The following is a 25,252-nucleotide window of genomic DNA, read 5'->3' as shown; positions in this document are numbered from 1 at the left end:
TGCTACTTGACACGTTTAAGTGTTTCTATTAAGTGCTCTTACATGGATTTTCCTGTTGAGGTCTTATAAGGTAAATGTTAGAGTGAATTTGTTATTAAAAGTTTGAAACACAGATACCAATGAAAAGTCGACACTCTCAATGAGAAAGTCTCCACTTTGCCCCCCACCTGTTGTCTCATCCTTCACCTGTGGGGATCAGATGCAAAAGGGGATAAAGTTGTAAGTCTTTTTGGTGATTCAGTTTCTGCTCTTTCTAGCAAGTCTAGGGGGACCATCTATCCCACTTTGGCTGGGACAGTTCCGTATTTCAGGCACCAGAGGGAGTCCTGATTTATTTGGACAAAGGGGCTAATTGACCCGTATTCAGGCCTCATCTGAACTTACCTCCCCCCAGCCCAACCCCGACCAGCACAGGTGCAGCTGCTGACTGGAGACGGAACCAGCAGGGGGCCCTGCCATTGGGGTGGGGGTGGGGTGCTGCTGCTTGGTTCCCAGCTCCCTGCAGCTCAGGGGAGCCACACTGGTGCAGCTGCCGCCTAGTTCCTGGCTCTCTGTGCCCTAGGGAAGCTGGGAGTGCACCAGTACAGCTGCTGCCCCATTCCCAGCACCCTGAGGTATGGGGACGTCGGGGAGGTTCCCCCACAGGAGTGGCAGCCCTGTTTCGAATGCCCTGAGGTGTGGGACAGCTGTGGAGGTCGCCCGTAGGGCTGCAGATGGGGAGACATCCCCCACCTAGGGTGTCCGGTATTTGGGCTTGGGAAATATGGTCACCCTAACCAAGACTGATTATAACGATGGTTGTCTGTGTGTTGTGATTACAACTGTCCATTCTTGGAGAGTCCACTTGTGACTTGGGAGATCAGACTCACTTGACATAACCCTCTAAGTAATGGCTGCATATTTGAAAACAAAACATTAAGAGCAGCAAGCAACATGGGCTGGACATTGTCTTTTTTTTTTTTTTTTCTTTTAACAAACCAGCTCCCCTCCCCTACACATTTGTGAAGAGTTTTCCTTCACTTTGAAACCTAAACAGTGCCTGGTAAATAGATACGCCCTGCTTTTTTACCTTTCAAACAGAGGAAGCCACAGCCAACCCTGGAGTTGGTAGCAGAAACTAAAAAAAGATTATCATGTATGTGTTTTCAGGTGTAATCCTTTAGATAAAAGAATATAAAATGCATTGTTGTTTTTCATAGAAAGATATAGAATAAACTAAATTTATCAAAGGCTTGTATGAAAGCTGTGTTCTGAATACTTTTCCCTATACTTAATTCTCACCCATGCTGAACCTCCATGTTTACTCAAAAATAAGCTCTTAACAGGCCCACTGCCATTGTTTACGTGACTGAATGTTGTGCATTCTTAGGTGTGAAATAGTTTCAATAAACTGTTTATTTCTTCAGTCTTTTGTCTGTCCTTTATCTCATATTCTGCCCTTTCTATTGTCTTTTACCTCCTTTTCTCCTCTACCTCCTTTATGTTATGTTGTTCTTTTGGGATAGAAAATTTCAGTTTTCATAAAAGATGGGACTGACATACAGAATTTGAATCTGGATTTCTAATAAACCAAAGCTTAGGAGGGTTGAATCTGGGAGTGTGTTTGGACTTCTTGTTATTATTTAAAGGGTTGGTGAGTTTGAAAGCCCCCAAACACATGGATATGTTTATATTCAGTCTTAATTCAGACCCATCTCTCTAGTTCTAGGGGCAGCATGTGTGTTTAAGTCCATAACTCCGAAAAAGAACTGTGGGCCTTTATGTTGCATTTAACTGCTCAAACATCATTTAGTAATCTCCCAGGGATGTGTAGAGACATCATGTGTATTTGATTGCATTAAATTTTTAAAAAAGGATTAATTTGTGTTGTTTTTTAGTGTACATTAGACCTTTTAATTTACATGTGAATTTTACTGCTGTTGAAAATGCTGGACCAGTATACACTGGAACACAGAACCAGCTTCACCAAGCAGCTGTGCTAGTGATGTGGCTTGCAACAATCACTACAGTGTGTTGCTTCCTGTTATATCATTCATGAAAAGTCATTGGACCATAGGGCCTGCTTATCGGGAAGAGGAAATATCAAGTGGTATTTCTTTTGCAGTACACAATCTTATACATTTTGCATTATAATTAATATTTTATATCTAATCTAACATGTTTGGAGGCATAGAATAACAACAATAATAGTTTCCAAAAACATGCAATATTCTTATTAAATGGCACTTTTTTGTTCCTATCAGCCTACTTCACATACGGCTGCTAGGCTTTCATGTTTGACACTTCACCCACACATTATATGCTATTGGATGAGCTAGGAACACATAGCTAGAATGATTCAAAAGCTATTGAAAAAAATGTTAGACTTACAATTTGTTGAATGGTGACTGTGAACGCCAATCCCTACAATTTGAGATAATTTTTTTATTTAAGGATGTTTGATTTCTTTTTATTTTTAAACAATAACAACATTTCTAATTTCTATAATTGCCCTGTAAATACCTTAATTACAAGTATTTATTCCACTAGTCACTACATAATTTGTCATTTAGAATATGAATTCATTTCCAGACTTAAATGCCCTGGGTCACATTAATCTACCGTGCGGAAGTGAATGTCATTTTTTAAATAATTTTCCACTGATACATCCTGAGAAGAAGCATGTTAAAATATATACATTCCCATTAATGTTAGGTGTAAGAAGAACAGATTCAGCAGCTCATAGCTCTTGGGCACATGGGTGCTCACACTGGTCATAGAAAAAGAGCAGCTTATGAAGTAAAACAAAGTACCCCCTGCCCCATGCCCTGCCAGTTTGTCTGCCTCCTTTGGTATTGTTGGTAGCCCTACTAATGTATTGGTCAATTCAGAACAACCTTCCATCTGGTTAGAGTGGAATGAGAATGAATCACATGTCACTACAGAATCCTAATAGAGATTTGGAACAGAACACTGGTACACTGTATATAATGGAGAGTGTGGGCCACAGAACATTCTGTATGGTGTTGGTTTGCTGTTAATACACATTCCTGCACAGGCTGTTGGCTTTATCAGTATTAAGCATTTTGCATGTGAGCTGTGACCTTTCACTGAATGAGCAGTTCCAGAAATTTGGGAAAAGGATCAGATCCTAAATCAGTGATTATCAACCTGTTATGCATGGACCATCTTTGTGCCAGAGACATGGGCAGTTGGTGAAGCTGCTTCTTGGGGAAGCAAGTTCCTCATCCTGTGGCCCTACCCATACTCCATCCCAGCTGTACCCATTTCCTGCCCTCGCCACTACCATACACCATCTCTGCTGTCCACCTTTTCTCCCTGCTCATCCTTTCCAGCTAAATTCCTGAACCCAAATGTAGCAAATGATATTTGAGGGAAGAGAAGCCATGCTTCTACAATTTCTTTCTCATGAAAATGGAGCATATTTTCAACTGCATACAGGATTGTGAAGCCTGGACATGCAGAAGGCATTTAATTAAAAGCACTAAATTTGGGAATAAAAAATGTCACTCACAGGCTTTTTGATCTATCCTGAAGTTTGTGTGAAATTTATTTTCAAAAACTTTGTAGTGAGGGCAAGTCAGGTGCCCTGCTGAATACAACTTTAAATATTATGGAATACATGATACAGCCCTTCTTTGTTTTACATTTTCTTCATCAGTGTTTCTGACCTGATATTCTGTTTTAAATATGCTGTTCAGCCCTCATAAAGTGATCATTCCAGATAACTACATATTTAAACTTACTGAAACAAAGACAAAATTTTAAATTAGCCGGTCAGAGCAGTTTAGTTTGTTCATAACAAAGTTCGTTTTCTGAAAAAGGGAACGCTATTTTTTGTGATTTTTCATAGCAAGACAGGCTTATGAAATTTAGCTATGTGCTTATGTTAAATTATGCTTTCAAAGATTTTAGGCACATAAACAAATTTTATATCTTGGCAAGATACTGATTTTGGTGGAGGGGGGTCTCATAAAACTAGTTCATCAAATAACCAGAAGTAAAAGGGAAACTTGTTTGTCCAGCTTTGCGGAAGAAAAGGAGTGTTGTTCCTTTAAGGGAGTGAAAGGCAAGAGGAACTGATAGAAAGAACAGTAAGACGTTGGAAGCAATTGTTGGTACTACAGTAATTAAAATTAAAATATGCATTTTAAATAAGGGTTGTCTTTTGAACCATTTATTTAAAAAATCTGTTTGAAGATTCAAGCGTATAAGGCTAAAGTTGAATACTCAGGTTGTGCATAAATATCTGTGTAAGGATTTTTTAGAGAGGTGATTTTATAATCTTCAGCCACAGACTAATAAACTATTTAAAGAAAATTTTAAACCAAGGGTATGTCTTCACTACATGGAATATCAACCTGGTCAGGGTTGATCTACCAGGGTTCATTTTCATGCAGTGAAATCAAACTGTCTGGGGTCAGCAGTCAACCTCTGTACTCCTCAATATCACAAGGAGTAAGGAGGTCAACAGGAGAAACTCTGTGAGGACAGCCAGGTAAGTCGATTGTAGACATGTCAATTCTATCTATGCAATTGCAGTAGCTAGAATTGTATATCTGCAATCGATCTGAATGCCTACTGTAGACCTGGCCTAAGGTTCTGTAGGAATAGTAATAGACAAATGTTTTTTTGTCAGTAAATAGGGTTGGCACTTGCTGGCTAAATGGCTTAATTACTACTGAAATGGCTCCTTCACAGGTTCAGTGCTATGCTAATATGTCTAACAAGCTGGAAAGCTTTGGGGAAGAGTCCCCAGTCTGCTAGCTGCAACAACCTCCTGTGGGAGCCTTCTGGAACAGTCAGAATAGGGATGGAAGAGGGGATAGGTTGAGCACTAAGACCTAGGGGAGGCATTGCCTCCCTTTTCCTCTTATACCCACCACTCATTGCCAGAGAGCATTCATTGGCCATATAACATCAGCAATCTTCCTTCCTTACTTCTGCTGATTCAAAGAAAAAAAGGTTGGAAATATGTTATTTTCCTAATACTGAAAATACAGGGTGCGCTACGTAGTGGGAAGTGAATTCAGACTCACAATGGAACAGGTCTAACACTGTTTTATTGCCAGACCTCTAGTAACCTGCTTCACATCACCACAATTTATGTACTGAATTAGCCAGTCAGCAAGTAGGGATACTCCATTAAGAACTATAGCAGGGGTCAGCAACCGCTGGTACCCATGCCAAGAGTGGCTTGTGAGGTGGGTGCTCAGCCCCTTGCACCTCCTCCCCCATACAGCTGGGAGCCTGCTCAAAGTCACACCGCCTGTGGAGTAACAAATGACCAGCTACTGCAACCAACCACCACCTAAACGATAAAGCTCTGCATCTTTAATTATTTATTAACGAAGATGTTGTGAGTATGACTATTAGTGACTTTCAAAAGTATCACTGGCACTTGGACCGTACATAAAGGTCAAAAGATCAGATTTTGGCACTCTGCCTCAGAAAGGTTGCTGACCCCTGAACTACAGAATAGTTGGAAAGAACAAATGTTGCATGGGGTCCTGAGGAAGGAAGCAGATAAGACCACAATGGGGGTTTGAACTGTGGAAGACCAAGTGGGGATTGATGAAGGAAAGAAGTTGCTGATGTTTTGGAGAGTATGACTGAGAGGGAGGGGAGATGAGGGAGACTGGAGAGGAGGAGAATGAGAGATTGATGAAGGAGAGGGAGAGGAGGAAATACAAATGAAAAGGAGTTGGGGGATGAAATCAGGGAGGAAGGCAAAGGAGTGGGAGAAGGGAGATGAATAGGTGGAGCGTGGGAATAAGAACAAAAATATAAGGAAGCAAACAATGTGGGAGGGCAAATGAAGGAGGAGAGAACACAAGTTTGTACACACATTTCATATTCCAAATGCACGCTGACAAAGCCATTATCACTCCACCACTCCACCAGGTATATAAATGGTACCTGTATTTTCCTGTGTTCATGTAATAGAAATTAAATAAATAAATGAAAACAACTGTGTGTCATCTAGGAGAGGAGGTAACAGAGCTTTCTTTATTTCCAGGCTCCAGTAATCTAACGTGGGCCACTCTTACAAAAACATTAACGTGCTAGTCACATGATGAGGCACATTCACCACTGACTCTAGTAGTTACTGTTAAACTGAGTAGCCTACAGGCTGTATGTGTCCAGGCCTCTTAAATTCTGACCACACCTCATGTTATTACTGCTATTCCCTTGTCTGCCCTGTCTGACAGGGAGATTTCAAGCTCTGCCCTTTTCTCAGAGAATTCCCTGACACATTCATCTCTTTAGCTAGGCTATCCTATGTGAGACTTGGGGGAAAAGAGTCATCTCCCACCCTCTCCTTGTACATGGGCTTCCTTAAGTAGGAGCCCAGATATTGGTGGCAACCAGTTTCTGCTGCATAAAGAAGTTGGCTCTAGAAATCCAGTTGTGAAGCCACAGAGGGTTTCCTTTCATAGTCAGGACTCTCAAGCCATTCTCCATGTATAAGGCAACACGTTATTGATCCACTGCACCCATGCGGTGTAAATCAGGGGTTACAAGAGTAGATTCCAGTTAGCACATTTTGCAGAAAGCACTTGTTTCAAAGCAGCCTGTTTAAAGTCACTTGGTCCCATTGCTACTTTATCTGGGCTTGAGCAGCCTCCAACTGCCATTTGGGTCATTGGGAAGGTATTCATTACTGCTGTGTCACAAACAGTAAAATTACTTGAGTAAAGTAATTCTGCTCAGCAGGATGTCTGGAACTTTACTTGTGATCTTAGGGCTGGATCATTGTCTCTATATTCACACAATGAGGGGACCCGTCATGTATACAGTGGCCTCCCACAGTCTGGAAGAGGGTGTCAGCTCTCATAAGACACTGAACCTGATCCTCCATCCTCCAGAGCCTGTGGAGAATGTTTGGGGGCCCACCCCAGGAAGAAAGCAGACTTGAGGATGGAGTGAACTGGTTGGAGCAGTATCCCCGTGAATTCCTTAGAGCCTGAGGTTATATATATATATTTTGTTTAAATCAAACACAATATTGGAACTTCGTAATAGGTCAGTTTTTAATTTGGAAGAGAGATTAGTCACATGCACTAGGTTCTTACTCCTGAGCTGCACAAGTCCTATGTCCTTTGACTAAAGTTGTCAGAAACAACAGCAGAATTGCACACTAGCATTTCTGCTTTTATAATCCTTAGCTAAGGCAACACCATGCCCACCTCTGTAAACAGAAAAGCAGTTCCTCCTATGAGTTACTCTAGGCTAGTATTCAGCATTATGTAGGCCAGGTATTGCAGATTTTAGGGTGCTAGCTGACTGAGGTGAAGACTCTGGGGAGCCAACGTCATAGCTGCCATTTTAAATCCTACTCAAGTCAAACTTTCTGGCACCGGTGGTCTCTCTGTTCTGCCCTCAGCCCATTCTGTGCTCCTGTGTGCCCCATATTCTCACCTGGAAATCTCTTTAACACAGAGTCACATGGCTCTCATTGTGTCATGTTATAGACTAGTGGATTCTATGCCTGGATAATATGTACTGTAAACCCCTGATATGCGTGACTTCGACTTATGCTTAACTTGCGTTAATGCAAGTTAAATGAAAACTGAAATCCCCTCCCCCAATCCAGCCCCCAGCTTCATGTCACTCTGGGAGTCAGGAAACTGACCCGTGCTGGTATGCTGTTCAAGTTTTCTGGCTCTCCCCATCTTGCATGAAATTTGAGTTAAGCGAGCATGTACAGGAAGTGCGTCCTTCGTGTAACTCGGGTGTCTACTGTATATGAATATGGGAACTTTTTAAAAGACCTTAAGGTAGACTTACAGAACACATGCAAAAGAACATGCCCTGTCCAGGACTCCTTGCCATCAACTGAATACACTTCAAACATTAATTCAGAACCAAAGCCAGCAGCAGGGAACACCACGGAATACTAAGTAAGGCCTGTATGTAGCTGGCTGAAGTTAAGTAAGAGTGAGACAACACATATTTTATAATTGAATGTGTGTTTTCAGGACCAGGGCCAAGATTAGTTTTCCCTCCTTCAGATGCCCAAAGGAAACCCCATAGTCATCCCTCACAACTCTCTCTGAATACTTGCTTAAAGAGACGGATTTTATAGTACTTTGAAGTTCAGCAAACGCAGGCTCTTTCTGAAAAAGGCAGGTAGAGGAGGAGCTGACAAAGAACAAGGATCTGCAAATCTGAAGAAGTGGGTCTTACCCAAGAAAGCTCATTAACGAATAAATAAATCGGCTGGTGATATGGGGCTGCTTTTTGCTCACAGCAGCTGACTGTATTCTGTGTTATGGGGCACCCAGCTCAAGCCACCCTGCTTATTGCTTCTGTGGCAGTGCGGGAAGGGAAGAGGCAGGCTCTCAGGTAATGTGATTCCAGATTATTTAGACCTTTATTGATCAAAACTCACACTTTAAATTCCAGCCAAAACACTCTAAAACAACAGAATATTTATTGCATTTTAAACATAACCTGGACAAGTTTTATTTTATAGAGGTTTTTGTAGGACTCAGCTTGCTAAGTGTTATATAGACACATATTCCCAAAGTAAGGTGTTTAACGTTGTGCCAAAGATGAATTGACCCATTTAACAATGAAATATTAATTATTTCAAACAAGATTAGTAAATTTCATAAGCAACTTCAATTTTTTCTTTTATAACGTCGAAAGAGCAGGATCATATCTGGTGCATCATAAATGGAGTAACCTACAGGCCTCCGCAGGCTACATCTAGACTGTAGCCATAACTCAAAATAATGTGCATAATTTTTACACCACAAGTTCCATGAATTATTTTGAGTTAACTTATTTTGAACTTGGTGCCATCCAAATGGCACCGAAGTTTGAAATAAGTGGCTATTTCAAGGTTTCTGACGTTTCGTGACGACGGGTAGTGGAAGCAGAATACCGCGCTCTAAACAGCTGCGCAATTTTGATCGTGGCAAGGAGCTGGGGAGTTGCTGTTTCGGGATACAAATGTATCCCGAAATAACAACAATCGTCTAAACATAGCCCCCACAGGCTTCTGGGTGAGCTGACTGGTCAGTATTTGGAAGCACTAGGAAGTGGGACTGGCTGCTGAGCCGCCCTGAATATTGAGGTGCTGCGTTTAGCAGCACATGGGTACTTCATAGGAAGGGTATAGGTTCTTCTATGTGCAGCATCAGTGTATTGTAGCTATGCCTCATGGTGTCAGGGATTCCCTGTTGGAACTATATCCTGCCAGTAGTAGTCACTCAGTGGAGATCATATGGCCGTGCTAGCCGGGGAAGAATTTTGCCATATATTATGACAGCCTGAAGATTAGTTCACTGTTCAGTATAACAAAATTTACATCTGGGCACCTGGACTGTGTATAAAGCTGGGTGAGAAACCATTTTTCTCTGTTGTGATCATTTTTTTTTGTAAATGTTTCTCATCTTGAAACAGGATCTTGAAAATATTTGTTAATTGATAATCTGGAAATTTTTTAGAGTTGGTCAGCTGAAAGAGTTTGTTTATATCATTTCAGAACATATCATTCAATTTGTAAGTATCATGTTAGGATAAATTAAACAAAAAAATCAAAAGTGTGTTTTTGATTAGAAAAATAGAACTTTTCCCTGAAGCCTAACTTTCCTGCAAACCATTTCCGTTGCAACAAAATGATATAGTTTGATGAAAAATGTCTCAGTGGAAAATTCCTTCCAAATCTAACTGCAGGTTTCTTGTGGCAATGATTGTGTCTTCATTTGGTGTTAAAGGACCATGGTAAAGAAATAAATAAAGTAAATTTGGGAAAATATTTAAAAAATAAATCCAAATTTCATTTGATCACAGCAAAATACACATATGGAAGTTGAGGCTGTACTAAGTTGTATTTTATACTGCAGTGCCTGAGCGCTGATTGTTAAAACTGAGTCCAAAAATCAGAAGACATACAATTTTAAGGACCTGACTCTATTGGGTGTTGCGTGATGTCAGTTTCTGTTTAATGATTACATAGATGTAAATGTGTCTCTGAGGAACTATTACATGTATCTGTTGCTGCTGCTATAATCAGAACCATTTAAGATTATAACCCACATCTACTAACTAACCATCATTATAAGGGTATGTTGTATCCGTGAATTGTGTGTTGATAGGTGTGGTAGCTTGAAAGTTTCGTAATAATTTACTTTGCATTGTAATTTTAAATCGTTTGATAGTCACTTTATTTTATCTTTAATAACTTGCATTTAAATAATACCTTTTGCTTAGCATGAAGGATCATAAGAGTGTTTTAAAAACTTAACTGCTACACAATGCACATCTACGTGTGTAAAATACCATTTCGTCCAACTTTGGAATGAAAAATAGCAGCTGTTTAAGAGAGCATGGCAAATCTGCATAACAGCTGATGTCAGAAAATGGGAGAGAATACCACAGCCAACTGACATTGCAGGGGGAATTTGGGTAGGGAGAATGTAATTACTCAAGTTGGAATTTGGCCAGGACTCCAGAATTTTCACCTCTGTATTTGTAAAAACTGCCATGAGGTTTTTAAAGACCACGGTTGGCTCAGATCTTGGTTTTATGTCTTATCTTAACAAAATGTTTTTACTGAGAAAAAGAAAGTAATTGACTGTAAAGCATAAGGAAACTGTTTATATAATGCAAGATATTTAATAATAAATAGTGATGAATTTGAAGGTAGAGGTATATGCTGTTTCCAGGCTTTCAGACAATATTTCTTCTTTCTGTCCCAGTTTGGGCTCTTTCAATCATTCTGCTAATAAAGGACATGTTAAGCCTCAGCTTTACTAATGGTTGACTACTGGAAGGGATTCAGTCCTGCTTAGTGTGAGCCATTTTTTGTGTGCTTCAGTCATTCTTTCACAGTTCAGTGATTTTTCTGATACAATCACTGCTGATACTATCATAAAGCATGGATTTGCGTGATAGGCTAAATTAAGCAGAATCACAAAAAATACCAGAAGGAGCAGATCCACCATAACAGTATTGTCACAAAAGGCCAAATAGCAGCTCACATTATTTGTTTATTATTCTGTATGCTTTTAAAGGGAATTTGTTCAGCATTATGAGATCAAAATGTTAGAAGCAGTGGGTAACAAAAATCCCATATTGCTGATACTTTTCATTCAATATATATGTGTGGAAAAGGAAATGCGAATAGCAGGAATAATGATATTAAATTTCCATGAAATCAAATATGATTCACTTTATCTGTTTATATCTGATAATTTGATTTAGATATCACAGAAGGTATGGTTAAAAGATGCTATGCTGTAATTGTATTGCCACCCTCCTAGCCTCTGTCATTTTGAGACAGTACAGATCATACCTGCAGCCCAAGCCAGGATGGCCGAAGAGGAGGAAGAGAAGCAAGATTTTTCTCCCCCTCCCTCCCCCTCAAGAAACTTTGGGTGGACCTGAAACTTTATATTGAATCTTGTTTAATTTAATAAATCAGCTGAACCAATGACATTAAGGTACAGAATTCTACAGGAACGATATCGTCTATTAAATTCTGAAAGCTAGTATAAAAGTTCTGTGGGAGTGGTATCATTTACTGTTAATTTCATTTAGAGATAAAATTGGGTTTCTTGAAAACCCTCTTGGTTTCATCCCTATTAAATTCTAGGAGATTTTTTGCCAGAAAGTTAAATGTATATTATAAAATTCTGTAATTTTACAAGGCCAAATTCTACCCGATATGCCAGGCTGTTGATGTCCGTAAGGAATTCTTGTGATGCAGGCTTTTTCTTTTATCTTAATTGAGTTTGTATAATTAATTGCAAATGTGGGCAATCAAGCAATTTGCAATAGATCATCTAGTCATTATTTTGAAATGGTGAGGGTCTATTAGGGATACCATATTTGAATTTTCTGATACGCTCCTTCTCAGGAGTGTATCTGTGTCAGTACCAACCAACTCACATTGTATTCATACAATGTAAGTTGGTAGATACTGGTACAGATACAAAAACAACGAGAAGTCCTGTGGCACCTAATAGACTAACAGAATTTTTGGAGCATAAGCCTTTGTGGGCAAAGACCCACTTTATTCGATAAGCAATGCATCTAGCAAAGTAGGTCTTTGCCTACGAAAGCTTATGCTCCAAAAATTCTGCTAGTCTATAAGGTGCCACAGGACTTCTCGTTGCTTTTGTGGATACAGACTAATACACCTACTGCTCTGATACTTAATACAGGTACACTCCCTCTCAGGAGTGTTCTATTTTTTGAAAGTTCAAATATGGTAACCGTAGTTCTATAGAAAACCGTGTGTGGTATTTTGTGTTAAGATTTGCCCTCAGATGTGTGTGTGGTTCCCATTGACTACAAGAGAAATAGTGAATATGCAAATCCAAAAACAGAATGGCTCCATTAAAAGGGGAGAAGACACATGCTGACAATAGATCTGGGTCCCTACTCTGATCATTGACTGTTACACCTATGGTCTTGTAAATGCAGCTTGGTGCCTGTTGTTCTGTGGGTTTGTATAAAAAAGGCCTAACTTCCTATCATTTAAACATTGATTGTGGGAATCTCTGTAGTGTCAAGGAATATGCACCCATATTTTGGAATACATTGCCCTGGAACAGCTTCTGATAGAGTTGATAAGGAAACTGATAGATATTTTATTTATAAAAGAGTGTGTGTGTGTGCCCGCCCATGTGGGTTTGTTTGTATATGTGGTGTGTGTGAGAGAGAGACATATAGAGAGATTATTGGACTTTATGCCTGTAGGGTGAAATTCACGCTATTTAGGCAAAGTCCCTCATGCATGTATATTATTACATGTGAACCCCTTCAGTAGGATTAATTTCACACATCAGGAAATTTTTACTTGAAGATGAATTTTAGTACAGAACCTAGCCATTGCGACATTCTGTTAAGTGCTTAGGGAATTAATCTGTCCTTGTAATAAACACGTATTGAAAGTATTTATCTAGTTATTGGCAACACTGTTTTAATCAAAACACAAAAGTTCTTGTCAGTGATATATTCTTGGCATATATCAGATTTATTTTAAAACAAACTTTTAAATATCTGAGCTACTTCTTGGTGTTACTCTAATTTCAGTGTCCTATGCAGCCCTTAGTGTGGCGATAACCATCCAAGACTATGATAGCTTATTTACTGTCCACTTCCTCAGAGATGTGGAACTATAAGGTGGTATTGAATGCTCTAGGAGTATTCACAACAGTTAACCATAAAAATTTTAGCATAGGTGTTGCTCTCACTGGCTGTGTCTACACGTGCCCCAAACTTCGAAATGGCCATGCAAATGGCCATTTCGAAGTTTACTAATGAAGCGCTGAAATGCATATTCAGCACTTCATTAGCATGCGGGCGGCAGCCGCGCTTCGAAATTGACGCTCCTTGCCGCCGCGCGGCGCGTCCAGACGGGGCTCCTTTTCGAAAGGACGCCGCCTACTTCGAAGTCCCCTTATTCCCATGAGCTCATGGGAATAAGGGGACTTCAAAGTAGGCAGCATCCTTTCGAAAAGGAGCCCCGTCTGGACGCGCCGCACGGCGGCAAGGAGCGTCAATTTCGAAGCGCGGCTGCCGCCCGCATGCTAATGAAGTGCTGAATATGCATTTCAGCGCTTCATTAGTAAACTTCGAAATGGCCATTTGCATGGCCATTTCGAAGTTTGGGGCACGTGTAGACACAGCCACTGTGTGGTTTTATGGTCGATAATGAAAACTCTGGGCTGCAGTTAATTGCAAACTAAATTAATAAATATATTAATAATAATATAATCCCCCCCCCCCCGCTTATGTCAAAAGAATGTTATTTAGGTTGCAAAATCAAGCACCTGAAAATTAGGAATGCCAGTTCTGTGGTTGCTTATGTGACCTTAATTCCTTTCTCCTGTGCTCTGATTGAGGCAGGAGTCTTTTGGCAAAAACCATGAATTTGGAGTTAAAGATTGTATTTTTATGTATATATACAAGGGGGCTGAACCACGATCGGACAGACATCCTTTCAAATGCCTGACTTTTCAGCTTGAATAACTTGCCTTTTCCATTTTAATATAATTTCCTTGGCTATGTTAAGGTAAAGAATAAAAACAAATTTTGTTTTCTGCAGTTTTCAATGTCTAGCTATTATGTGTCACTTTCAGCCTTGAACATTGAACGCCATCACCATGTCAGCTATATGACTAAATACATTAGTTGTCAGCAAGAGAAAGATGCCATCCCGGGATGGTGGGGTAAGAGCCAGTTGTTCTCTTACCTAAGTCCGTAAGGGGCACCATTTAGGTAGGTCTGGGGTGCTATAGTTCCTCCTCACTCTGAAGTTTCAACCTCTTAATTTCATATTGAGGGTCTGCTTAAGAGCTGTGTCTGAGGCTAGGCATGAGTTTTACCTGCAGGAGAACTTGTGGTGATGCCAGCTTTGCCATGGGGTCAGGGAGTTTGTTTATAACCAAAGGCAAGCAGCATGATTAAGATATCAAAGGCCTTGTCATTCAAGTAATTGAAGGATCAATATATGATAATGAAAACATTGCCAGGTACTCCACTTAAACGATAGGGAACAAGGGGTAAAAATAAATAGTATGCCACAGGGATAGGTATTGGGAGCAGTGGTGTTCAACTTATTTATAAATGATCTTGAAAAGGGGGTAAAAGAAGATGTGGCAAAATTTGCAGAGGATACAAAGTAACTCAGAATAGCTGTTGAAAGCTGACAGCGAAGTGTTGCAAAGGGATCTCACAAAAATGGGTGACTGAGAAGCAAAAAGGCAGATGGAATTCAGTGTTGATAAATGCAAAGCAATGCTCATTTAAAAATATAATCCCAACTATACATATAAAAGGACAGAGTCGAAGTTAGCTGTTACCGCTCAAAAAAGAGACCATAGAATCTCTGTGAATAGTTCCCTGAGAACATCTGCTCAATGTTTGGTGGCAATCTAAAAAGGTAACAGGTTATTGGCAATCGTTAGAAAAGGAATAGATGAAGTGACATGTTGCCTCTGCAGGAAGTCCTGGATTGCTCAGTCCTTGAATGCTGCATGCAGGTTTGGTTGCCTCATCTAAAAATGATATACTGAATTTATGAAAGGTACAGAAAAGGGCAATAGAAATTACTTTGGGGTAAGGAGGAGCTTCCATATGTGAAGAGATTAAAAAGACAGGTCTTGCTTCCCGCATCCAAAATGTATATGTAAATAAACAGTCTGGTCCAGTTCACTTCCTGCCTGTCCCCTGAAGTGGTAGCGGAACATCTTCTCTTTGTAGTTCTACTTAGTAAGGATGAGTTAGGGTAGCCACATGCTGAGCTGAGAATAGTTGGAGGTGGCCCAGCCTGACTCTCTTCTGGTACAGCTGCTTTCGCAGTTCTTAGGCATGCTCAGAGCAGTGTGTGCTGCTGCTAAGGCTTTGGTAGCAGCATACGCCCTAAGTCGTTAGAAATTGTGTGTTTGGTGGTTATTTTGGCAAGATACCAACATTTCCCTCAGTTAACGATGCAAACAAAGGATAAAAAATAGTGATTTTTCACGAGCTGCTGTATCTACAAAACCTAAATGGATTTTCATGAGACAAAAAGAGAGCACTGCAATAAGCCTCTGAGTTTTCCCCGAGAAAGTATAGAAGCCTGTTACAAATAATAGAGGTATGACAGTTTCTCAAAACAGGCTGCAAAAGTCTTTTAGAAGGAGGAATACTGACTACCTGAAGATGTGCTAATTAGTTAATTTGTGTTGAAGGTTGAAATAAGAGATATAAATTCAAGAGATACTCATGCTGTAAAACATCTTAAAAGCTAATGTGTGCTGGGTAGACATTAGGAGAGCCCATACAAAAGAAAAATGAAAACTAGCAATAAACCTGTAAGTCACGCCAGTGCAAATAAACATATTGCCAACATGACATACCTGTGTGCCACATGGGCCGTGTCTACACGTGCCCCAAACTTCGAAATGGCCACGCAAATGGCCATTTCGAAGTTTACTAATGAAGCGCTGAAATGCATATTCAGCGCTCCATTAGCATGCGGGTGGCCGCGGCACTTCAAAATTGACGCGCCTTGCCGCCGTGCGTCTCGTCCAGACGGGGCTCCTTTTCGAAAGGACCCCGCCTTATTCGAAGTCCCCTTATTCCCATGAGCTCATGGGAATAAGGGGACTTCGAAGTAGGCGGCGTCCTTTCGAAAAGGAGCCCCGTCTGGACGAGACACACGGCGGCAAGGTGTGTCAATTTCGAAGTGCCGCGGCCACCCGCATGCTAATGAAGCGCTGAATATGCATTTCAGCGCTTCATTAGTAAACTTCGAAATGGCCATTTGCGTGGCCATTTCGAAGTTTGGGGCACGTGTAGACGTAGCCATGAACAGGTAAAAACAAGGTAAAATATGGCTCAATTGTGTAGTGACAGAAAGTTCATAATGCATTTATCCAATGGTGCATTTGTTTTCTTTTTAGTCTTCTGCTTTAATTTTACAGCTATTGCCTTTCACATCTGTGCCAAGTGAGGGTAAAAACCTTATCATTCTGACCTGCTGGCATTTTGCTACTTGACGTAACTGTAAATGCAAAGCATGATGCAGTGGAACCAGACAATTAAGAAGCTCACCCCTACAAACAACCCTCAAAGTGTCCACCCTTACAATTTCCCTCTATGTCCCATTTTCTACCCATTGGGGAACAATTAAATATGCATCTCACCCTGAAGGTGTGCTTCCTTCTAATTTTTTAGCTGTTCAGTTAACTGCAGCAAGCTTCTGTGTTTCATAGAATACTAGGTCTGGGTGGGATCTCAAGAGTTTCAAGAAGTTCAGTGACCTCCACTCAGGGCAGGACCAAGCACCATCTAGACCATGATTGACAGGTGACACCTGCTCTTAAAAATTTCCAATGATCGAGATTCTACAACCAATTTATTCCAGGGATTATACACTGAGAGTTAGGAAATTTTTCGTTACATCCAGCCTAAATCTCTCTTACTGCTATTTAAGCCCGTTGCTTCTAGCCAAATCATTAGAGGTTAAGAAAAAAACTTTCTCTCTCTTCTCCTTGTGAACCTGGTAAGTACTTGAAAACTGCTTTCGTGTCCACTGTTTTCCCTTTTCTAGACTAAACAATCCCAGTTTTTTTACTCTTCTCTCATAGGTCACGTTTTCTAGAATTTTAATAAATTTTGTTGGTTTTCTCTGTACCTTCTCCAATTTATCCACATCTTCCTTGAAACGTGGCATCCAGAACTGGACACAGTACTCCAGTTGAGGCCTAATCAGCACAGAGTAGGACAGATGAATTACTTCTTCCGTCTTGCTTTTAACATTCCTGTTAATACATTGTAGAATGAAATTTATTTATTTACTAAAGTCCAGATATGCCACATCTACTACTTCCTCCTTATCCATAAAGCTTGTTTTCCAGTAAAAGAAACCCATCAGGTTAATTTGAATTGATTTGTTCTCGACAAATTCATGGTGTATGTTACTTATACCTTATCTTCCAAATGTTTGCAAAAGGATTCCTTAATTATTTGCTTCATTATTTTGCCTGGTACAGAGGTTAAGCTGACTGGTCTGTAGGTTTCCTGGGTTGTCCTTATTTTCCTTTTTTATAGATGGGCACAATATTTGCCCTTTTCCAGTCTTCTAGAATCTCTCTCATCTTCAATGTTTTTTTTAAAGATGATAGCTAATGGCTCACATATCTCTTCTGTTAGCTTCTTAAGTATTCTAGGATGCATTTCATCAGGCCCTGGTGGCTTCAAAAAAATCTAACTATTCTAAGTAATTTCAGCTTGTTCTTTTGCTATTTCAACTTCTGAACCAACCTAATTTTCTCCAGCATTCACCATGCTAGGCATCCAGTCACTGCCAACCTTCTTGGTGAAAACCAGAACAAATAAATCATTAAGCACCTCTGCCATTTCCACATTTTCTGTTAATATTTTCACTTGTCAGTGAGTAATAGGCCTATCCTGTCTTTGGTCTTTCTCATGGTTCTTGTTACCCTTTATGTCTTTAGCTAGTGTGAGCTTGTTTTGCTCTTTTAATTTTCTAATTTTGTCCGTGCATACTTATGTTGTTTGTTTATATTTGTCCATTGTAATTTGACCTAGTAACAGGGAAGGAGCCCTGTCAGTCTATATACTATTAAAACAAACAAGCAGTCAAGTAGCACTTTAAAGACTAACAAAATAGTTTAGACAGAAGTGGGTCTGTCCCACGAAAGCTCACCTAATAGATTATTTTGTTAGTCTTTAAAATGCTACTTGACTGCTTTTTTGAAATTTGACCTAGTTTCCACTTTCTGTAGGACTCCTTTTTTGATTTTTACATCATTCAAGATCTCCTGGTTAAGCCAGGTTGATCTCTTGCCATACTTTCTGTTTTTTGCATGCAGTGGAATACTGTGCTCTTGCACATTTAATAATGTCTCTGTGAAAAACTGCCAGCTGTCTTCAATTGTTTTTCTTTGTAGTCTTGCTTCCCATTGGATTTTACCTACCAACTTCCCAAGCTTGCTAAAGTCTGCCCTCTTCAGTTACATTGTCTTTATTTTGCTCTTATCTCTCCTACCATTCCTTGGAATCATAAAGATGGTCATTTTTCATCATTTTGTGATCACTTTCACCCAAGCTGCCTTCTACTTTTTCAAATTCTCAACCAGTTCCTCCCTGTTTGTTAAAATCAAACCTAAAACAGCTTCCCCTCCCCCCCACACCAGTAGTTTTCTCAACCTTCTGAAATTAAAAAAAAACACGGAAAGTGTTTCCAGTGCATTCCAATAACTTGTTGAATAATCTGTGCCCTGCTGTGTGGAGATGTGAAGGCAGTTATTCTGGTATCCTAGCTTGTGTAATACATAAGAAGTGTCATGAAAGCAATAGTAGTTCTTCAGAGAGAGCTTTCATGCTTCACTGAGCTGCTAGCAATCACAGTGAAGCCTGAGGGATGCTTTTATCTATCAGTGCTGACAAACTCAAACCCCAGTTGGAGTGTAATTTGCACATCTGTCCTCTGCCCCCAGAAGTGTGTCAGAAATGATGATCTTTGATATGTAAAGCATTCTTTATCCATTTTGCACTAGTTCAGGATTCTCTGCATCACCCAAGTACTGAGGAGCATTTAGATGTTACTGATAAATATATTAATTCTGCTCATCATATGAATGCTAAGTGTGGTTTACACACTATTGATTGTGTTCGTCAGAGCCTTTGCATTATGCATGTCTGCTAATATTCAATAACATTTAAGTTAATACAGTTCAGATCCTATTATCCCATATAATTTTTGGCATGATGAGAATTGCCATATCTTGCATTTGCCACCCAAAAACTTTAACACTAGGTTGAGTGGGAGTGTTCCATAGCCTTCCAGAAAATCAAACGCACATGTAATTAAACCTCTGAAAACTAGGAACTGCAGATACATGTTTGTTGTGATTGTTCTTGTGATTTTGACATTGCTTAATTTCTGTAGTAGCTTGTGGGATGAGGGAGGAGTTGCATTTGATGATCGCTATGACTTTTAAAAGAGGTACATGACTAACATTTTTCTAGTGTCTGATATCTCTTTTGGATCTGTTCTTCACAGAATGTACAACATGTTAGAGTGAAATTGGTAGGTATGAACCTTCAGTTTATGCAGATTGCACTATTGTATAAAGTTGAAATTACTTTTTGTATTTTTATGACAAATATATATCACTGTTCTGAATTACCTTGTGCCAGTTCTTCAAGTAGGGTTCTGTTTGACAGGTGGATGTCCTGATGCTCAGGATTCCCCTTGGTCTAAGTTTTTTCCATGCATAGGCAAAATAACTGTTGTTATGTGCACCAAGGTATGTGTGCATCTACACCACCAATGGCAACACATGTTGTCAAGGTTACAAGGAGGAGGGAGAAAAATTGTTTTCCTTGGCCTCTGAGGATAGGAAAAGGAGCAATGGGCATAAACTGGAGCAAGGGAGGTTTAGGTTGGACATTAGAAAAAACTTCCTAACTGTCAGGGAGGTTAAACACTGGAATAAATTATCTAGGGGAGGTTTCACTGGAATATTAAAGATATTTCACTGGAAATATTTAAGACCAGCTTAAATAGACACCTGTCAGGGATGGTCTATGGTACTTGGCCCTGCTGTGGGGACAAGGGACTGAACTTGACGCCCTCCTGAGGTCCCTTCCAGTTCTAGTGTTCTGTGATTCTGTAATTCTGTGCCCACTGTGGGTGGCTATGAGCACTCTGCTAATCATTGAGTGGCACCTGAATTTCTCCTAGGCAGCTGTCCAAGCACTCCAATGGCAAGGAACACTGGTTGCAGCTACTTTGATCACACTCAGTTTCATAGTTTAGGATACTGGTTAGGACCATGTGGCATGTGTACATTATGCTGCAACTAACGATTCTGTAATCTTTCCTTTATTAAATTCATGTTATTTTTCTTGACAATACATCTGAAATAAAATCTGAGTTTGCATGTGGGTTTTTGAGCACTTTGAAATATTAATACATAGTGCAGATACTCTGCTCCCAGGACAAAACCTACAGAAGGAGGAGTCCCTGAAGATATCATGCTGAGATAAGAGAGATGCTGCTAGGGACTGAGCTCAGATTCACTTTCCAGAGGTGGTTTATGAATTCAGTGGTCTCAACATGTCATCTTGCTCTGACATCAGGTTGTCTGCAATCACTCTGGTTTATACCAGTCCCAGTTCATACTGCACGTGGTCAGATTAATTTCTCAGGTGGGCAGCTTAGTCTGCACCATATTAGAGATCCAGTTATTTTTCTGTGTAGCTTCTAAAATTCTGCTGTGAATGGGCAGTGGATGCCAGACTCTACAAAGACCAGTGCTGAATAGATGGTGTCTATTTGGGGTGGATCAGAGCCATAGTATTGTATGCATGCAAAAATTATAGAAATATTAAAGTATTAATGACATAATTTTGAAGGGGTATTATTGGAAGATCCCTAGCTCAGATGACCTCCGACTGGGGCCACTATCTCCGCTCTAGATCTCTATTAGACACAACAGTTTTCAAGAAATATGAAGATGTGGATTTTAAAGCACTTAGAAAACTCAGCTGTTAAATGGTAAGCTAGTTCAATTACCTGTCGTGATCACTTTTAGGGTTTTCTTAATGTAATGGTGCTATTGTCCTACTATAATACTTATTCTTTTTAAATATTGTGGCTTAAATAGAGACTTGTAACTGTTAATGGTGTATCATTATTTTCAGTTTTACCAGTGTCAAATTAATGAGTGGAGTAAATACACCTGGGACTCATCTACATTAACTTCAAAGTGGCGGCAGTGAGCATAGCTGCAGGCACTTCAAAGTACCCATGCAACTTCAAAGTTTCCTTACTCCTGAAACATGTGACGGGAATTAGGAAGAAGGGTGCTTTCGAAAGGGAGGCTTCCTTTCAAAGGAACCCCATCTACATGCCTATTTTGCATTTCAAAAGCAACACTCTTGGTGCAGCGAGTGGTTGCCATTATGCAAATGAGTTGCTGAATATGCATAACAGTGCCTCATTAGCATTTTCGATCCGCTGCATTTACATGCCCCTTCTGAAGGGGCGAGCAGTGTAGACGCAGTCCCTGTGGATAGTTGTCTGAAAAGATCTGTTTAATGTTCAGCAATCAAAAATGCTATCAATGTGTGGAGCTGTTAGGAAAGGGATAGATAATAAGATGGTAAATATTACAAAGCCACTGTGTAAATCTGTGATATTCATACAGTTCTTGTTTTCCCATCTCAAAAGAGATATATTAAAACTGGAAGAATGCAGAGAACAACAAATAGCAATGACGAGGGGTATGGAACGACTTGCACAATGAGGAAAACTGAAAAAGATTGGGACCATTTAGCTAGAAAAAGAGATGACTGATGGGGGGACAGATATGATACAAACCTACAGAATCATGAACGGTGTGGAGAAATTGAATAAGTATTATTTACCCTTTCACATAACACTCCAACCAGGGGTTACCCAAAGAAATTAACAGGCATCGTGAAGCAATAGAAGTATTATTTCGTACAGCATACAGTCAACCTGTGGAACTTATTGCCAGGGGATCCTGTGAAGGCTGAAAGTATATCTGGTTTCAAAAAAGTGTAAGATAATGGTGGGTAGATCCATCAAAGGCGCTCTTTGTGTCTCTAAACCTGCTGATTGATAGCAGTTGGGGTTAAACAAGAGAGAAGAATGGATCACTTGATAAATTGCCCTGTTCTGTTCACTCCCTCAGAAGCATCTGGCCACTTTGTGAAGGACACAAAACTAGATAGTCACAGAGAGGTAGTCAGTATCATCACAAAACAAAAAAGCAGACACTAATGAGACATTAGGAATCAGAGTACACATAAACTTGTCAGTGAGCATTTCAATCTAGCAGGTCATAGCATTCAAATCTAAAAAGTCTGCATTCTAAAACAAAGAGACTTGAGCACCAGATTACAAATGGAGACATCGTATTTGGAGTTCATTCTCAAGTTTAATACTTTACACCTTGGATTCAACAAAGATATCAATACAAAGACAGTTTCCCCACCTTGGATCCCAGGCAGCCCACTTAATAGAAACTGAGGTAAGGGAAAGCCTTACTTACACAGAAGGAATTAGTCCCACAGTGTTTTAAGTTTTCTGCAGGCACAATTTGATGTGTTTGCATGCGTGTGTCTCCACCTGATTTTGGGTCTGATCCAGAGATAGTATTTCATGTTTATGCCTTGGCAAATTGAGAGGCAGAGCATTCTAGGACTTCTGAATGCTGTCTTAGGTTAGACTTTAAAGGTGGAAATAGTGCTTCAGAGTTTAAGGTCTGGCCCCAGAAACTGGAGATACTTTCAGTGTGAGGCCACAGACTTAATCACTGGAAATTTGTTAAAACCAGAATATTCAAATTAGAGCAGAGGTTGCAGGATTTGTCCTTGTACTCTGCAAAGCTTCGGGTCATTTGGCATGGTAATATGTTTCTTAAAGTAAATGAAAATATGCTTATGAGGTGTGTAGGCATTAACTTCACATTAATAATAGGCTTCAGAGGCAAGTTTTAAGAGCTGACCTTTCAGAAAATGGCTTATGGTTTGAGTTTTTCTTCATTTTAGTCAGGTGTGATTTGGTGACCTTTACATAACAGTACGTATTTTATGGTGTTTTTTTTTCCTTTTCCACACTGATAACTTTGTCATATATGTTCAGTTTTATCATTCCAAATGCATTCTAATTCTGTGGGAGTTTTCTAATGACAGGAGGATTATGTTAGCAGTATTGGAGGATATCATATAAAACTTTTATAATATTTGCATTGTGATTAGCCTTGCCATATGTAAACAAATAGCAGGTTCACAAACACATGCAAAGTCCTGTTTATATTGGATGCCAATGATTCTGATGTTTTATGAATAGGAGGTGTACTTTAAGGGCCTGATTGAAGTTAGAGGAAATCTTTCCACTGATTTAAATGATCATTGAGTCTCCATGATTAAGATTCTTTTTTGTTTCCCATAAAATTCAAAGCCATGGGCCTGCATGATCTAGTTGATTATAGGTTTAAGATACTTGCCGGAAGTCTCTATTGATGTAAATTACCAGTTATTAGACCATAGTGCAATTTAGTGAGTTTTGAATGCCATTAAAAACAGTTTCCAGAAAGAGGAAACTCACTTGTAAAACCACATGCCTTCTGAGTGTGGTATACTGTCCCATCTAGTGGCACTGGAACCACCTTACAGAGAGACTAATGAGTCTTAGCTATTTGACTGCTGGATTTTTAAGTTATTTGGTAGAAGTTCATGTGCTAAGTTTCAGAGGTCTCAGGTTCAATTCCACCCTCAGATGACCGAGGCTTTCTGGCATTACACATGTCTACTGGAATCTAAGTAGCTAATCATACTCACATTTCTTATGGTTTAAAATGTTTTCGTTTGTCTTTCCTATATGTTCAGGGGATATGTTTACCAGTTTCTCTTGGCAAAATGTTTTTCTTTCTGCTGAACCCCACCATGTCCTGTTTTGTTCCTAAGTTGCTTCCCAGCCAGTAACCCTCAGACTTCCATCTAGCTTGGAACCAGGGCAATGATAATATAAAGGCACAGTTCCACATTTCTGTTTAACAGAATCCTCTGAATAAAATCTGCCAATTTCATCTGATAACATTTTATTTTTCATATCTGTTGATTGGGTGACAGCATTTAAAATCTCTCTTCATCCTGGGCTATGGAATAATGTAAATATCTAAGCTTGGCAGAATTTAATTTTTATCGGTTTATCTTTTCAACTGATAATACCAGTATTTATTTTAAGATTTCTTTTTTTAATTTAAATTTTCACAATTTTGGGAAATTACTGGGAAGGATTGGAAAATAAGGGCAGGTCGGGTAAATTCAAAAAGTTAAAGTTTTATAACTCTGAAAACACAAATTATCAACATAAGTCAAAATATGCTAAGAAAGTTACCTTAACAAGTTTTTAGATAGCATTTTCCTGTTTTGTGTAGCATCAAAGGAAATATTTAATGGTATGAAGTCAATGCTTTTTTATGTGCCTGTACTGAGTACTGGGAGCTGGCTAAGTACCGGTTCCTCTTTTTTTCAATGACAAAGGCACTGGTTCAAGTTGTCTGCTTACCGACATTGACTAATAAAAAAAATCCTATCCCTCCACACCCATAAATCAACTTTCAAAGACAGAAAAAAAATTGGGAAAAGGTGTGTCTTTGAAAGTCTCCCCCTTTGTTTCTCTTTGTATCTTTAAAGCCTGCCTAGGTCTTTCAGCAGCACATGGAAACCGTGGTGCACATGTGCAATACTGTTGCATTCTGTGGGTCTGCCGGTACACATGCTTAGAGTGAGGCATGAGCAAGCATCTTACTGAACTGGGGCCTAAATTATTTTAGAAAACGTCATGGTTTCCTAGGAGAAAATACATGTTAACCGTGAGATAAACCCAACTGCCTTCAAAACACTTGAAATATGTGCTGCCTTAACTGTAACATAAGGATTGAAGATAATTGTTATCTTGCAGGCTGGCAAGGGGTGGGGGGTGGTGAGCCAGGGCCAGGGGGAACAGGATTTTGAGTAATGCTGAACTCTCATTAATTCAAGTTAAGTGCACCTTGAAATCACATTTTTCAAGGGTGACAGGTATCAGAGAGGTAACCATGTTAGTCTGTATCTTCGAGAACAACAAGAAGTGGGTCTTTGCCCATGACAGCTTATGCTCCAAAATATCTGTTAGTCTATAAGGTGCCACAGGACTTCTTGTTGTTCACATATCAAGGCATTACTGTACCAAATACTC

General features: G+C 39.7%; 1 protein-coding gene across 3 annotated transcripts in view; it reads left to right on the top strand.

Annotated features, from left to right (window-relative positions):
• The window catches only part of ANK3 (ankyrin 3), a 508,469-nt gene that overhangs the window by 250,034 nt on the left and 233,183 nt on the right, over positions 1–25,252 (top strand). The window lies entirely within an intron of this gene.

Source organism: Carettochelys insculpta, chromosome 7 (assembly GCF_033958435.1).
Source record: "Carettochelys insculpta isolate YL-2023 chromosome 7, ASM3395843v1, whole genome shotgun sequence".
Lineage (NCBI taxonomy): Eukaryota > Metazoa > Chordata > Testudines > Carettochelyidae > Carettochelys > Carettochelys insculpta.
Note: the sequence above shows the minus strand (reverse complement) of the source record. Positions and strands in the feature narration are given on the sequence as shown.